Below are 17,496 nucleotides of genomic sequence, written 5' to 3' on the forward strand. Positions count from 1 at the left end.
AAGAAACTGGAGGCATGACAGAGTTGGATCTTAAAAATACAACTCTATTGAACAATGTAAAATCAATCTAACTGTTCTTAAAAGAACCTTTTCTAATTGCTGGTCATTAGCGATGAGACTTCCAGAGCACAGCTGTGCATGGCAGCTTAAAATCTGATTGGATGCCAGGCCAGAAATTCAAGATAAAGGCTCATCTGTTATGAAAACCAATTAAAAATTCCTCACAGCTATGCAACTGCAAGATATCTGAAGGAGGGAAAGCTCACATAGGCAAATGTCCCAGGTCATGCGCTTTCTGGCTGGATTCTCTAGTTCTTGTTTCTGTGAAACTAGTAGAAAGGAATTAACGGCACAGTGGTCTCACAGAGAGATTCCTTTTCATCACCTTGGATGGCAAGGAATTATCAGTTCTCACTAATCAGCCAAGACAAAATAACAAGACAAAATGACTGGGAGTGTGTCCTTGACTATCTGCAGGTCATGACTCATGCACAGAACATGGGGGATTTCTCAAGCTCTCAGAGCTATCATCCACAGCTCATGTAGCCATTGCCCCAGGCTGTTCTCTTGGAAGAGGAAAAGGAAGTATTTTATGTCAAAGGGAGGGAAGAGACCTGCAGGATGCAAAAAAAAAGAACAATTAGACGATTTTAAATTGTTCTGAAAAAAGACACCCAGGATATATTATTGTTCTCTTCTTTGTCCCCTCACCTCACAGAGTAGAAGCTGTTCTGCTGGGAAGTTCTCAGGCTCCTCTACTGGCAGCTGCTGGAGACTGTTTAGAGAAAAGACGTTCCTAGAGTGCTGAGGAGGGCCACAAACAAGGCAGGTGTGGCAGGGACAATCCACAATTAACATTTTTTCAAATTGGGTTGATGGAGATGAAGATACTCACGAGTTCAGGTGAGAATCACTTCTCATTATGGCATACCAAAAATTATAAACAGCATATTCTCTCAGAAACTGTTCCTATTCCTTTTCCCTATTATTATTATTATTATTATTATTATTATTATTGTTTTCCCCATTATTATTATTGTTGTTGTTGTTGTTATTATTTTTATATACAGATCTTGCAGTAGATTCTTTTCTTTCCCTTTTTGGGCAGAATTTCACTTCTACCAACCTCTTTTGCAAGAATTACCCTTGCCTAAAATCAAAAGATACCATGAAGTGTATGAAATATTTATTTGTAAATGCCATTATTTCCAAATTAAACCATTAAATATTAGAAAACTATTCTAGCTGTGGTACTTTATTGATCCTGCCAAGGAAGCTGGAAGATTCTACTCTTATCCTACACTCAAATATTTATTTTCCTATTTGTATAAAGCTGCTGTGAATACAGGTACTGCAGGTAATCGTGTCCAACCCATCAGGATACACCTAAACCACTTCTGATAGAAATCTAACACTCAGTGACAGAGATTTCCCGAACTCACCAGACAATCTGTACTCATACTGTACTATCTTTAGAACATCTTTTCCTTTGTATCACCCACATTTTTCTGCTGAAAGTTATAATCTAAATATAAGCAATGGTTCACATTCCTCCAACATTTGTCTGAGTAGGCAGCTATCATAAATGCAGGTTTTCCTATAGGCACCAAAGAACACCAGATGCTGAGCATGTCTTAAAATCAACCCATCCTCTGTTCAAGCTTGCATGACACAGATTTCACTACTGATTCATAATCAGACAAATAAGTGGTTTGGATTTTTACTTTATTAGGAGTAACAAAACACTCAACATACCTAAAAGTAAGTTACCTCTCCTGAAGTACCGAAATATTGAAAGAGATCCTTAATTGTACACAGTTTTGGAGGTGTTGACTAAGGCACATATCTTATTAATGATTCCTTTTTACTCCTGGGAAATTATTGGATAGTGCAAAAGTTGGTGATAACTAGGGCATCTGATATGGGTATTACTCAGCCATTTTCATGGAAATATTTCTTTGAATAATTGTCTATTTAAAAAACTAAATTAGCATACTTTGAATAATTTAGCAATCCTCAAATGCTAAATAATATGATGACTATTGTACTATCAGCTTTTTCGCATGTACACTGGCAGAAAATTTCTGTGACTGAGAAGAACTTATGATACTCTGACTCAATTTTATGTTGTGTTTCCATTCAGATGTCTGGTGAATCTTGTTGATAACAACAGCACCTAGCTTGTATGCAGAATCATCTTTCAAAGCATTAGCACATGTATAAATTTCAGTAAGTATTTAATTACATGTACTGGAAAAAAACTAAGGGACTCTACCCCAAGTGTGTGGAACGTGATTCATCATTCCTTTCCTATTCTGGCTTCCCCATTATGATAGATCACTGGAAAACAAGGATTTAAGTGTTTTTCCCTGCCCATCTTCAGAGCACTAACGTTAATGAAAGTCTTCTCCACCCTAGGAGTTGCCTAATGCCTAGCATAGGCTGTTCAGTGAAGGGGTTGCTCACTCATTTTCAGTGAGGTATTGGCAATTCATGTAAATGTTAGCTGCAATGGCTGTTTAGGTTTATGATTGTGTGAGTCCTGAAATTACTTTTGAATAGTTTAAGTTGACAAAACCAACATTTTTGTCTAAATGCAGTGTTAGTTTAAAACACAAACAAACAAATGAAAAGTTGTTTAATACCTCAACATCTGACAGCACTGTGCTTATGAGCTTGCTATAAACATTTTCTTTGCAGAGGCACGGAGGAACTCTGAGTGTACTCATACTAAGGTATTATTTGTGTGTTTCAGTTCTGTTGATGCCAACAGGATGCAAATACACATACACAGGGTGTCTCAATGTGTGAATAGGGTCTTTGAGTGAGTTTCAGAAACTCAGTGGCATTGGCCAACATTTATACATGAAGTAGACATAGCACAGGGAAAAGGCTGTACTAACAGTGCACCGTGCATACGCTCTGATTCCAGCTTAGAAAACCCACGCCTTCACTGCACTGGCTCCAGCATAACAGAATTTCACCAGGAGAATACAAGGGAGATGCTGTGTACACCCTTCCAAGCCTTGAGCTAAAATTAAAATATTTGTTCTGTTCATTTGTTAATGGATGGGCTAGTCATTATGACATATATTCTTTTGTATTAGACAGATCATTAGCAGATGACCTAAAAGTTATACGCTCTAAAAGCCTCTTAGCAATTTGGTGATTTTAATTTCTTCCTCATTCTTCTACTCCAACAGATGTAATATCGTATTTATACAAGAAATTGTGTACAAGTTCTACAAATGACTTGCCTTTTTGTAAATTAATTTAATGCTTCTCTCTCTCTCACTGCACATTTTTTGACTATCTCAATAACCGTTGCCTACTAGATAGAGTGTTTTGCACTACGAAGAAGAATAATCTTTGTTTCTAAGAGATAACTGAGCAGTACCACCATAATTTCCATGCTGTTTTACACCAAGACTTATGTCTGTATTTTAAGGCAATATGGGCACAACATACTGAAAATTGATTTTCAGTTAAATATATTAGTCTTTTTCTGACCTTAGGCCATCACTAGATAATCTCTGAGCTCTAGCCTCTTCAAAAGAATCTTTTTAAATTATCAGCTTTACATATAATTGATGGTGTATTTCCAGTGAGTGTACTGTGTTTCTCAGAAAGGAGCTGACCTAAATTGGTATTTTTCTTTTCAGGTTGTAGAGTTAAATTTACACTTTCATGTTTTTTAAAAAAAAAAATAAAATAAAAAAAAAATCTTTTTCAAGTGAATGAAGACATTTTATTTTCTTGCTTTCCCAAAAGGAAAATTTTAAAATGAAAACAAGTCATCATTTTGTTGTTCTTTGCTGTCAAGCAGCTTGTCTTGTCCATGATAATAATCATGTTGGGATACTTGCTTTTTCCACACACACACCCTGCCCCCTTTATCCCTTCTTAGTACTTTTCAAATATTGTACCTCAGAGAACACATGTATGAGAAAGTTGTATTTTTAAGAGGATGATTCCAAACTACCCCAGGAGTGCCCTCATCATTCTGCTCCCTCACACAATTGAAAACAATTCACTCTATATATACGCATTTTTTAAAATGTGTGAAGTTATCTGGCAGACCTAGAGAGGGAAATCAAACCCTTGGCTTCAGTGTCATTTCAATAGAGTTTTACGTAATTTTGCTTCCAGATTTAATATAAAGTATACCTCCTAGGACTAATGTCTTCTTAGTGGCTCCAAGCAAACAACAAATAAGGCATATTTTCAAACTTGATTTACCTTTCCTAAAAACTTAATTCCAGTGTTGTTTATTGACATGGACCCAGGCCTAATGAAGTATTCAGGTTCTTAGGAAAGATTAAGGCAGACTGCACCTCATGGTTCCTATTCTACTCCTACTGAGTGGTCAGTAGGTGTTTGTTTCCATAAATCTGTGACAATGTAAAATGTTGCCACCTTACACTATTTTTCATATTCCTTTTCCTAGATATAGATGTTGCCACAGCTCTGCTAGGGAAACATAATTAGGCAAAAAAAGGAAGCTGTTTTGGGTATGTCTGGTACATATTAGAAAATACTTCTATACAGCCCTTGATATCAGCAAAGCTATAGAGCTGGAAATCTTCAAAAGGTAATAAATGAGGAGCAGTTGGGATAGGTAAAGTTTCACTGCTGGATCCAGAAGACAGCATCTGTCCATGCTATTTTGAGCCCTCCAGCCAATGATTCTTATGGAGAAATTATGACTCTCTAAGTATTTGCTATATGCAGCTTCTATTTAACCTCCCAGCACTGTTGGCTTAGCACAGTCATCGCCTGTGGGATGTTCTGACACAGCCTGGACTTCATTTACGTCAGGATTTGGCCTGGCTCATTGTATTTGAAGAACTGAAGGAAGAGGATAGATGGGTACATTGTCAAATGCAAATTGACTGAGCACTCAGCTGCCCTCATTCTTTTATAATCTTTTGACTACAAATTCATTTAGCGATGGCATAGAAGCCCTTGATCTGCTTATGCTTTCGTTACATTGTAAACTCTCTCACTGACACACATGGAGAAGTGTGTAGCATGAAATCTCTCATTACAATTTGTCTTTAGCACTGTTCCAGGCACTGGAAGGCATGAATGACAGAACATGATTCCCATTAATGCAATAGTTCAAAATGAGACAAATCTACCTAAAAAGTCTATTCTTCATAGATTCCAATAAAGGGACTTTATTTTATAGAGAAGATGTCCAACAACATACTATAAAAGATACAATAATTCAATCTCCCAGGTTGATTTTTCCTTCTTGTCTAAAATTACATCTTCCAGAAACCTCACCTCCTCTGTTTCATTAGAGTATTTAATACGTTTTGGAAATATAATAAATAAATACAAAAAAAAAAAATCTCAGTACAGGGCTTAGCAAGAGTCTCACAGGCTGAATAGAAAAATCTACCACGAAGAATATCTCACCATGCAAGCATATGCCTGAACCCAGTTGGCTGGAGTTGCGAGGTCGGTTAGAGAGATCTTGGTAAGAGAAGAAGGAAGATGCACAACCTGACTGTGTAATCCCAGTTTGTAAACTAACTGTTGAGCCTACAAAGAGGATTGAGTAAACAGAGGAATAAAACAACAAAACCTTAATATTAGTAGTTTGAAATAGCTAGGTACCCCAAGCCATAGTAAACAAGCTGTGGAAGGCAAGGATGTGATGCTGTTTGTGCAGGATGATTGTGTATTAAAAGGGAAAAAGATCCTGAGAGGAGGTCGTGCTCCAGTGCATATTACAATCTGATCTGTAATGTTCCAGCATTTACTGATTACTGTATTGCCTAAATAAGGTAATTTAACTGATAGATTGAATAGATATTCTAAGGGCCTATGTTTCTGAATGATGGGAAATATGACCCTTAGAAAGAGGATGATTGTAAAGACTTGAGGTTTGTGAGTAAATATGGTCTTTTCTTCACTTGCTCCCCACCAGTGTTGTCTCTTGCAGCATTAACTGTTCCAAGTTGTTCTGTTTAATTCTGCACATATAGGGTAGCAAGTATAAGGGGCTCCTTGCCTAACTTTCTTTTGAGCACTACAGAACATTTTAAGCATGCCCCTATTTATCCTGTTTTGTAGAATGGGGAGATCTAGGACTCTGTGCGACAAAGGATTTTGTAATCTAGAGTAAAGGAGCTAAATTCAAATTCTCCTCTTGTTTATTCTTACATACTCAGGGAGTAAATTCCCTGAAATGAATAGGATAATCCTGGTGTAAATAGGAAGAGATGCATGCTTCTTTAGTTTTTGTAAATATTCCCTTCAGAAAATAATTTTAAAGTGTAGAGCTGATTGACCTTTGAATGCTAAAATATTTTCATTATGGAACAAATAAAGTCTTTGAAAAAGGCTTTTTAACTTTTTCTCTATAATGTTCAAAATTACTCTGTGGGAACTAGCTCTTTAAAAAAAAAAAACAAAACAAAGGAAACTGAAATCTCCCTCTCCCCCAGAACCTTAGGGGTTCAAATTAAGTCAATCAAAATCAAGACCTTTTGTGGGCTAAGAGTAAATGCTGTTTTTCTCTGCAATCTGTGACCTCATATAGGCCCTTTTCTTTCTAATCCCATAGTTACCATGCTGTGAGGAATGAAATGCATTTAATTCTTTGACTCAGCCTCCCTTTATGTCTATGTGAAAGAGTTGGTGAAAATTGTAGGTAAAGTTTAGTAGGGAAGAATAAAGAAAAATTGGTCTCATGCACATTCCCCTATTCCTAGGGCTCTTGGAAGTGTACACACAGCATGGAAGATTACCTACAGCGAAAAAATTCAAGGGTTAGAATGCAATTAAGTTCTGGAATGATAAGAAGGGAAGATCATAGACTTATAGAATGGTTTGGGTTGAAAAGGAACTTCAGGATCATGCAGCTCCAGCCCTCTTGCCATGGTCAGGGACACCTTCCACTAGACCAGGTTGCTCAAAGCCCCGTCCAACCTGGCCTTGAACACTTCCAGGGAGGGGGCAGCCACAACTTCTCTGGGCAACTTGTTCCAGTGCCTCACCACCCTCACAGGAAAGAATTTATTCTTAATATCTAATGTAAATCTACCCTCTTTCAGTTTAAAACTGTTACCCCTCATCCTGTCACGACACTACATGATAGAGTCCCTCCCCCCTTTCCTGTAGGCCCCCTTTAAGTACTGGAAGGCTGCTATAAGGTCTCCCCACAGTCTTCCTCTTCTTCAGGCTGAACAACCCCAACTCTCTCAGCCTGTCCTCACAGGGGAGGTGCTCCAGCCCCCTGATCATATCTGTGGTCCTCCTTTGGACCTGCTCGAGCAGGTCCATGTCTTTCTTATATTGGGAGCCCCAGAGCTAAACACAGTACTCCAGGTGGGGTCTCATGAGAGCAGAATAGAGGGGGGAGAATCACCTCTCTTGACCTGCTGCTTACATTCCTTTTGATGCATTCCAGGATACAGCTGGCTTTCTGGGCTGTGAGCACTCATTGCTGGCTCATAGTCAGTTTTTCATCCACCAAGCCCTTCTCCGCAGTGCTGCTTCAATCCACTTATCACTCAGGCTGTATTTGTGCATGGGATTGCCCCGACCCATGTGCAGGACCTTGCACTTGGCCTTGTTGAACTTCATGAGGTTAACACAGGCCCACCTCTCAAGCCTGCGAGGTCCCTCGGAATGACACATCCCTTCCCTCCAGCATGTCGACTGCAACACACAACTTGGTGTTGTTGGCAGACTTGCTGAGGGTGCACTCAATCCCACTGTTAATGTTGCTAACAAAGATGTTAAACAGCATGGGTCCCAACACCAACCAGTGAGGAACACCTCTCATCACTAGTCTCCACTTGGAAATTGAGCCATTGAATGCACTCTGTCCAGCCAATTCCTTATTCACCAAGTGGTCTATCTGTCAAATCCATGTCTTTTCAATTTAGAGACAAGGATGTTGTGCTGGACAGTGTCAAATGCTTTGCACAAGTCCAGGTAGATGATGTCGGTTACTCTTCCCTCATCCACCAATGCTGTAACCCCTTCATAGAAGGCCACCAAATTTGCCAGGTGCGATTTGCCCTTAGTGAAGCCATGTTGGCTGTCACCAGTGACCTCCTTATTTTCCATGTGCCCTAGTATAATTTCCAGGAGGATCCACTCCATGATCTTGCAAGGCACAGAGGTGAGACTGACTGGCCTGTAGTTCCCCAGGTCTTCTTCATGTCCTTTTTTTAAAAATGGGATTTACATTACACCTTTTCCAGTCAGCAGGAACAATGTTGGACTGCCATGACTTCTCAAATATGGTGAATGGTGGCTTGACCACTTCATCCTCCAGTTCTGCGGATGCATCTCAACAAGTCACATGGACTTGTGCACCTTCAGGTTCCTTAGGTGGCGTCAAACCTGATATTCTCCTACAGTGGGTTGTTCATTGTCCCAGTCCCCGCCTTTACTTTCTGCGACTTGGATGTTGTGGCTGGAGCACTTACCTGTAAAGACTGAGGCAAACAAGCTGTTGAGTACCCCAGCCTTCTCCATATCCTGGTGACCAAGTCTCCCTTTTCCTTCCAGAGAGGGCCACATTTTCCCTAGTGTTCCTTTTTTCACCAACATACTTGTAAAAGCTTTTTTTGTTGCCCTTAGTGTCCCTGGTCAGATTTAATTGTCAGGACTTTGGCCTTCCTAACCTGATCTCTGGCTACCCAGACAATTTCTCTGTATTCCTCCCAGGCTACCTGTCCTTGCTTCCACCCTCTGTAGGTTTCCTTTCTTATGTTTGACCTTGTCCAAGAGCTTCTTGTTCATCCATGCAGGCCTTCTGGTGGTCTTCCTCTTTGTCAGGATGAATCGTTCCTGAGCCTGGAGGAGATGATCCTTGAATACCGACATGCTTTCTTGGGCCCCTCTTTCCTCCAGGGCTTTATCCCATGCTACTCTGCCAAGCAGATCCCTGAAGAGGCCAAAGTCTGCTCTCCTGAAGTCCAGGGTAGTAAGCTTGCTGCACACACTCCTCACTGCCTTAAGGATCTTGAACTCTACCATTTCATAGTCACTGCAGGCAAGGATGCCCTTGAACCTGATATTCCTCACCAGCCCCTCCTTGTTGGTGAGAACAAGATCCAGCATAGCACCGCTCCTCATTGGCTTCTTTATCACGTGGAAAAGGAAATTATCACCAACACATTCCAAGAACCACATGGAATAACCACATTTTATTTGCTTAGGTTGGAAGAGGATCTTTGCATGACTCTAGGACTACCTCTTCAGTGTCGAATAGAATAGAATAGAATAGAATAGAATAGAATAGAATAGAATAGAATAGAATAGAATAGAATAGAATAGAATAGAATAGAATAGAATAGAATAGAATAGAATAGAATAGAATAGAATAGAATAGAATAGAATAGAATAGAATAGAATAGAAGTTGGAAGGGACCTACAATGATCATCTAGTTCAACTGCCTAAACAGCAGCATAGCCTTTACACCAGAGCAGTTGTATCATTTCCCTCTGACTTGTGGGAAGCTGCAACTCTTTTTTAGGCTGTTTGGGAAAGCAGATTGTTGTGTCAATGCAGTGACTATTTGGTTGCTTCTCATGGAAATTCTCTGCTGGACCATTTTTTTATGTGTCTACCTGTGGCTGATAAAAATGTTTCAGAGTTTTGGAAGAAATACTGTGACTTTTAGCCACTGCTGCTCTTTGGAACAAGATGGATTTTTGGAACAAGATTGGACTGGTAAAAGAAATATGCTCAGGACCACGGTTTGGAACAAAGCGGTTCATACACACCTGATGAAATATTTTTATTTCCAAAACAGTGTGTGTGCATGAAGTGCTTGCTGCATGTTAAGCTGCTGAACTTGGAAATGCATGGAAGTCTTTTCAAGGGCAATTCAAATAATTTTAAAGTATATACTATTATTGCTAGCACCCAGGAAAGTTTCTAGACACTGTTTAATTTACTAGTAGAGGTGTAACCATAGAAGACCTCGGGATTGTCTGGCTGTGACAACTACTCATTTGCAACCTGTATTTTCCTCTTTTATCCTCAACATTTCTATGTAAACATCAACATACTTCTTTCCATTCTTACACTAATGCTCAGTGCTTTGTTTCCTCTAGCCCCTAATATTAATCTTTTTTTTTCCTGCAGTGCTCTTAGCATAATTCTTTATCTTGTCTCACCTTTCCTGTCAGTTCACTCTTTTCTGCCATATGCAACTATTTTACTGTAGTCCCACATATGTATGATTCTTTTCCTCGCCTCTTTGTATCTTTTTTCTCTATAGCATAGAAAGAAGTTGTTCTTTCATTTTCATCCTCTTAATACTTATCTTCGACATTGCTGGCTATTTCTTTATCTTAGTGCTCAGCGACTGAGATGCATAAGCGAAGATGGATATATATGTTATGGAATTATGCTAGCTGCCTATATCATAGAGGATAAAGACTTCATAAGAAATGGAGAAAAATCTAATGGAAAACACCTTTCTGAAACAGTGAATCAAGTCTGTTATGGAAAAATCTCATATTTCCTCAGTGAGGTAATGACAAAGACTCCACAGCAGTGGAATTTTCTTACTGTGCTAATAGCTGTGTAGAATGCTGCTCAACACTCCAGGTAACATTGTTGTGGCTCTTTTTGTGATGACAAAATTATGTTCCCAATCTAATTTTCCTCCATCTTCCCTCTAAGATATTCATAGAATCATGGCATGGTTTGGGTTGGAAGGGACCTTTAAAGATCATCTAGCCCAACCCGCCTGTCATGGGCACAGGCATCTTTCACTAGATCAGGTTGTTCAAAGCCCGATCCAACCTCACTTTGAACACTTCCCTAGAAAACTTGTGCCGGTGTCTCACTACCCTTAATGTAAAAAATTTCTTCTTTATATCCAATCTAAACATACCCTTTTCCAGTCTAAAACCATTACCTCTTGTCCTGTTGCTACAGATCCTATAAAAAGTCTTTCCCCATCTTTCTTCTAAGCTCCCTTTAAGTACTGAAAGGCTGCAATAATGTGTCCCTTGAGCATTCTCTTCTCCAACCTGAACAACCCCAACTCCCTCAGCCTTTTCTCATAAGAGAGGTGTTTCAGCTCTCTGACCATCTTTGTGGCCCTCCTCTGGACCTGCTCCAACAGGTCCAGGTCTTTCTTGTACTGATGAACTACTCCAGGTGGGGTCTCATGAGAGTAGAGTAGAGGTGGAGAATCACCTCCCTTGACATGCTGGCCAGGTTACGGTTGGCTTTCTGAGCTGCAAATGCACATAAAAATCTTTGTCTTTAGATGGAAGTTTATGGTCCAGAACTGGACTTCATACATGGAAGCATGCAATAAGCAGAGGCACAGAAAGTCAGAAAGAGATTTTCCAATGTCATGCTGCCAGTAGGGGAGTAGTAGAGGTTTCCAGCACACTCATGTGCTAAGTTTTCTGTCTTTGGTGTTCTGCCAACACCAATCAAGATTTAATTTGAGAAGCAGTATTTTGTGGCATGTGGCATCTCTTTTTCAGGAATAATAAAGGCAGATCACAAGCTGGCTTTTTAAACTATAATATGTCACCTTCTTCTAAAAAGGATTGTGAGACATGCTTTTCAGTCCACTCTACATGTCACAAAATCCTTCAGTTACCTGTGATTTATTGATTATTTTTTTTTCAGTATTGTTAGTCCTTTTCTGTCAAGGAAAATAGTATAACACAAATAAAGTCACATATATAAGTAGCATGTATCAAACTACAATTCAAATAAATTTTAAAAGAAGATTTATTGTAATTATTATTGAAAGAATGGACTGAGGGATGAGTATAACTCAGTGGCTGTATATTTTTGTTCTGTACCTTCATATCTTGCATAATTCTTGCTTTTTCTTGGCCTAGGATGGACCTGGAATTCCTTTAACTGAAAGCCATGGTAAAGTTATAAGACATGGTGTTTTTCAAAGAGTAGAAAAATTGAAAGCTAATCAGATAGGTGTTCATAATTTCATGATCCTTAAAAGCCCCACAACTATTGCATATATTTGACATCTGTGCTGCCCTTCTATGATATTACCAAAATTATCTGGAACAGTATAATAAGAATTATTGACCTCCCCACTGCTAACACACCTGAATCTGCTGTTATGTGATTGTCTTTAATTTAGAGTGAAATATATGGTACTTCTGACATGTGTCAAGGCTATGGTTATATTTGACAGGAGTACATGAAGAGCTGACAAATAACTCAGAAATATTTATCTTTTAGAAAATTAAACCTTTTCAGGAATATTTTTTAGTACAAGCAGTGTATAATGTTTAAATGATAAGTCAAGCAGTAACCAATGGCAAGTATTTCTCTTGATGAGACAGCCATCAAGCCCTAAAGAGCAAGCCAATTTCAACCTCTGTATAATGTTACATATTCAGATTGCCAAGCCAGAATGACAGTTTTAATTCAAAACTCATTCCACTTAGTTTTAGGCATTGAGAACATAGAGCAAATGAGAAAACCCTGGGCATAACCAGCAAGAGATTCTCAGCTCTATCATGGACACCTTAAGATGCTTGCTAAGGCAGTCTGTCTTGCCCCACTATACTGTCAGGAAATCCTAGATGACCTTTGGCTGGATGCTTAACCAAGCTGCCCGATGGTGAACCCCACAAAAAGCTTAGTGATCAAATAAGAGCTGTTACGCTACATGAGAAGATTCAAAGTGTTCCTTTCTTACATGTAAGTAATTTATCATTTTTGATCAGCATCAATGGAGGCTTTCAAAGCAGAGTCCTGACAATATCCGCAACTTCTGATTTATTTACTGTCTTTATTTCTTTTATTTATTTATTCATTTCGAAATTTTAACTTAGAAAACCTAGAGAAATCTGCATGTTGATTCTGCTTTTATTTCTTAGTGATGACTTCCTCTTATGGATGTGGTGGGGTGGACACTTACTTTAGACCAGAAAGATACCTCAAAATCCAAATGGCAAAATCTCTTAATATGAACCCTTAACTAACAATCACAACAAAATTACATCTGATCATTACCAACTCTCAGCTAGTTCTAGGACAATGATAACAAAGGAAATTTTTCCAAATTGTTTCCAAAATCCCACTCCTACTAACAGCTTGCATGTTTTCTTTCAGGAAAAAATGATATCATAGATACTCTGAAGCACAAAAAAACCTCTTGGGGTCATTCAAGGTGGAAAATGTAGTAACTTAGCCAAAAACTCATACCAGACTCACTCCAGTCCATATTGACAGCAGATGTCAGTATTTCTTAAGGGTTATGCATATTAGCAAGGAAAAAAGTGCCTTGAGGCTTTGAACAGGATTCTGGGTATTTGTGAACACTCCAAGTGATCTAAATTTGTGAGCAACAGATTTTGTTGTTTTCATCACCTTATTTTTAAAATGTGTTGAAGAAGGTGTTTGTCACTGAACCAAAGGAGTAACAATTTAAATTTATGTATGGTCTCAATTCTGAGTGGTGCTGAGTAGCCTGAACTCAAACATGGCTGTAGCTGGGGTTGGAGGAAGAAGTTGCTGTCATTCCTAAGCAGCTCCCATCACAGAACAGTCAGTGGGGATATGATCTTAACAAATGGAGGAAACAAATAGGTCATGATTCAAGAAGGTCACCTGCTAATCTCAGAGTGGGATCAAAAATACTGTGTAAACTTTTAGAATTTAAGTTATTAAATATAGAATAAAAGTTGAATATAAACCTTTCAGAGAATATGATATTACCAAATAACTTTCAAACATATGTGTAAAACAGATTTTCATCCAGATTATTCAATCCTTATGACATTTACTCAAGCACATATATCTATTGAATTCTTTGAGACTACCTATGAGAGTAGTTGTGTAAAAATCATTAAAAGTCATCATAAAATTATAAAATCTTTCCTCATATCTTATAGCCTTGAGTGACATGTTGGAAAAACTTGTTACACCTATACAGGCTGAGGAGCTGGCCCAAAGCTCTACCAAAGGAAGAGAAACATATTGTCTTCAAAGATCAGCTCCGAATATACCTAGCAGCTGCTAATGCTTTCTAACAGTAGGGAGTCAAGAATTACAAAACCTCATGTGGTGCCCGCAAAGAACAGTTACAGAATTAATGTGGTTCTAGCAACTACTCCGCATTGAAGTAATGTCAGAAATACTGTGCACTTTTTAAAAATGTTGTGTAATTAGGAGGATAGCTGTAGTCAATAACGATGAAGACATGGTTACAATGTTCCCCAATGCTAAGAGAGAAACTTATGCATAACAAATAAAATGGAAAAAGTTTTAAGATATATTTGATTTATACAACTCTAATAGTTTACTGGGATTGCTGATGTGCACCATACCTGGATTCATGAAGTATAAAATCAGACAACACTTTATATTCTGAAAGATCCCAAGCAATGTAAAGAATATAGAATTATAGGCTTACTTTGATCAGATTCAGCTTGCAGGCTGTATTGGTTTTATCTGTGTATTTTCTTGTGCTTTGTAGAGATGAGATAAGAAATCCCCTGAATGACATTTCTAGCATTTCTGGAGCTGCTAACCACAATCACATTTATTATCACTGAAGGTAGAAATGGAATCTATATCACCTAACTTTAGATTGAACCAGTCAGTCAAGTTTCTCTTTATAGTCAGTGGAGAGAAATAAGCTGGTTTATAGTGTCATTCCCATGACCAAAGACATAAGATTCCACCACAGAAGTGCTTTTTCTTCCCAGCAGCTATAATGAAAAGGACCGTGGAAAACTAAACAGACATAGATGCTTTCTGCATAATCTATATTGTCACGTGTATTTGCTGAGCTTCATTTCAGAAGAGAGATTTTGAAACAGAACGGACAGTATTTTGCAGAGCAGAGACCACTCCATTTCAGGTACCCTTCTACTGAACCTCTGTACTGCAGCTGACTAAAGCACAGCTTTTGAAAATCCATCGAGCTTTGATTTCAAGACATGAGATATGAGGAATGTGCTTTTTTCCTGTGATAAATATTTCTTTTGCTATGATTCATACTATGCTATTAAAAACCACTCACACCTAATTTCTGCTTGGCATTTGCCTGGTTCTATGTTTTGATGTCATAAGTCTCTCCCTAATGGATTAAAGAACTGAGCCAAAGGTAATTTCTGCTTTTAAAATGTCTACATGCTGTAATCAAGTAACCTCTTGGTCCGCTAAGATAAATAGCTTGAGCCCTTAAGAGTTCCAAGATAATTTTCCATCCTGAATGTAAGTTTTATGGCTCTTTTTAACCCAAAACACAATGTTGTTTTTTGATTTGAAACTGGGAGAACCTAGAATCTGGTGAACTGAGGCGATCAGATTTATTACAAGTTCAGTATGAAACAGCTTGAGTGGAGTTAAATTTCACAAAGTATTTGTCACACAGATAAAAAAGCATCTTAAAACCTTCTGTCCAAAATAATTGCTTCAAAAGATGAAATACAAGATATTGACATAGTATGCAAGAGAAGGGGGCAAAAGAATCTCATTTTACTGTGTTCCAAATCTGTCTAAACATCAAATGACTGAAACTTTATCTTGAGTTATTGTATGGAAACATGTGCAAAAGGATTTAAAAAACCCAACCAACCAAATGAAAAATGAGCAGAAATGGAAAGAGTAATATGAGTACAACGTTCAGTAAACTCTGAAATGAATGCCACCAAGGGCACTCAACAGTGACAACATAACTTGATGGCTGTGTTCTACTCAATACAAGGTCGGGGTAAATTAAAAAAAAATGTATTTACTAATCTTTAAACAAAATAATTCTCTAAGTTTAGTCCTGGGGGCACCCCTCTGACTGGTTCTCTTCATCAGGTACAAAATTGGCCATGCATGTTCAAGTGATAGAAATATTAAAGCTTTCCACATTTAAACTACTTCTGACAACACAGTGAAATATTTCCTCATGTTTGCAGATATTTCACTTCCATGAGCTACACTCAGTTCTGCTTACAAATTATGACTAGGATCCTGCCTGGGAGTTGGATTAAGTCTCCTGATCTTTAAGGGCAGCTCTCTAGGCAGTTTTAAAGCAAGTGGTAGATACGGGAAAGGTTTTCTAAACAATCCTGTTAGGTGTTAATAGGATCAGAATGATTACCTCTCTTATCATACTGAAAATGCACCCTCAGAGATATTTTTCTTCATGCTATTTATACTTAGGTAAGCCTTCTGCAGAAGTTTCAAACCAACCACAACTTTGAAGTAGTATAAGTCTGCACAGGGCAACAAGATGTTACGACACACACAGTCTGCAGCAGAAGAATAAGCTTTTACATAATCTCTCTGAAATTTGGTATAGGTTTTGCACCATCCCACAAAACCCAGTTCCTGTTTATAAGGAGTGAAAAGAAACAATGTTCCGAGAGCAGAGACTTATGGCTAATTTGGGGTAGCAGAGAGCTGTCAATCAAGTGGTATTTTATGTTATTGCTTAGTATTTCCACTTTGAGCAAACTAATTGGACTGGAGTTCAAACTAAATTTAGAAATGTCAAGACAAGGTGGAGGAATTGGGAATGAAGCAGTGAAGCTGAGCCTAGGAAAAAGGGCAGGGAGGAAAGTGCAATTTTAATTAACTGTTTCCCACCGTCCAAATCTATTTTAATTGGTGAAAAATTAAATTAATTTTCACTGTGTCTATATTGCCCATGATGGTAATTCATAAGTGATATCCCTCTCCTTAATCCAACCCATGAGCTATTTCATCTTCATTCCTCCCCATGTCTTGCTTGAGGAGAGAGATGTGTGAGAGTGGCTAGGTAGGCATCTGGCAGCAGGCGCTGGTCAAGCTATCACAATATCCATTTCTTTATTCCATATTGCACATTATTTTGGAATCAGACTTTTCTACCACAAAGCATCAAATTTTTGCTGTAATTTTCTCTTAGTCATTTATTATTCTCACAGTCTCCTCTTTAAATGAATGTTTTCATACATCTCCTAGAAAAACACACAGGCATTACTTTGAACCTTGGCTTCAGTAAGAGCCCTTCAGGCACACTGCTCCATTTCTAATTGTCTCTTCTTCATTCTGTTTTATTTTATACCTCCTCTACTTCTTAGAATTTCATATTTCCTATCTTTATCCTGAATAAAGTCTGGCTATGATATGAACCAAAAATAACATATCCTATGACATTCCAAATGTATAATGTGAATAGACACAATGCAGTAAAGATTATTGTCTTACTGTCTCATTGAATTTCACAAAAAAAAAAAACTTAGAAAGTCTATGGGACTTGCCCTAACTCTATAAGATCTCAGGTTCCATGACCCCAACATAAGGAATAAGCATAACAGTCAGATACTGAAACCACTTTAATGAAGGTCTTCAGGTCAACACCTCTCAATGCCTTGAATACTGCCTTACAGTGCAAACTCTGGAAATCAGGGAGAACAAAGAACTGAGGGGCCATTTGATCAGTGTGACAGGCAGCTGTGAAAATGCTCTGGCCACTGTAGTTAAGTACCTTGGTTAAGTTTTCTCACAGTAAATGAGAACTTCAGGAG

The sequence above is a fragment of the Strix uralensis genome, chromosome 2 (assembly GCF_047716275.1).
Source record: "Strix uralensis isolate ZFMK-TIS-50842 chromosome 2, bStrUra1, whole genome shotgun sequence".
NCBI lineage: Eukaryota > Metazoa > Chordata > Aves > Strigiformes > Strigidae > Strix > Strix uralensis.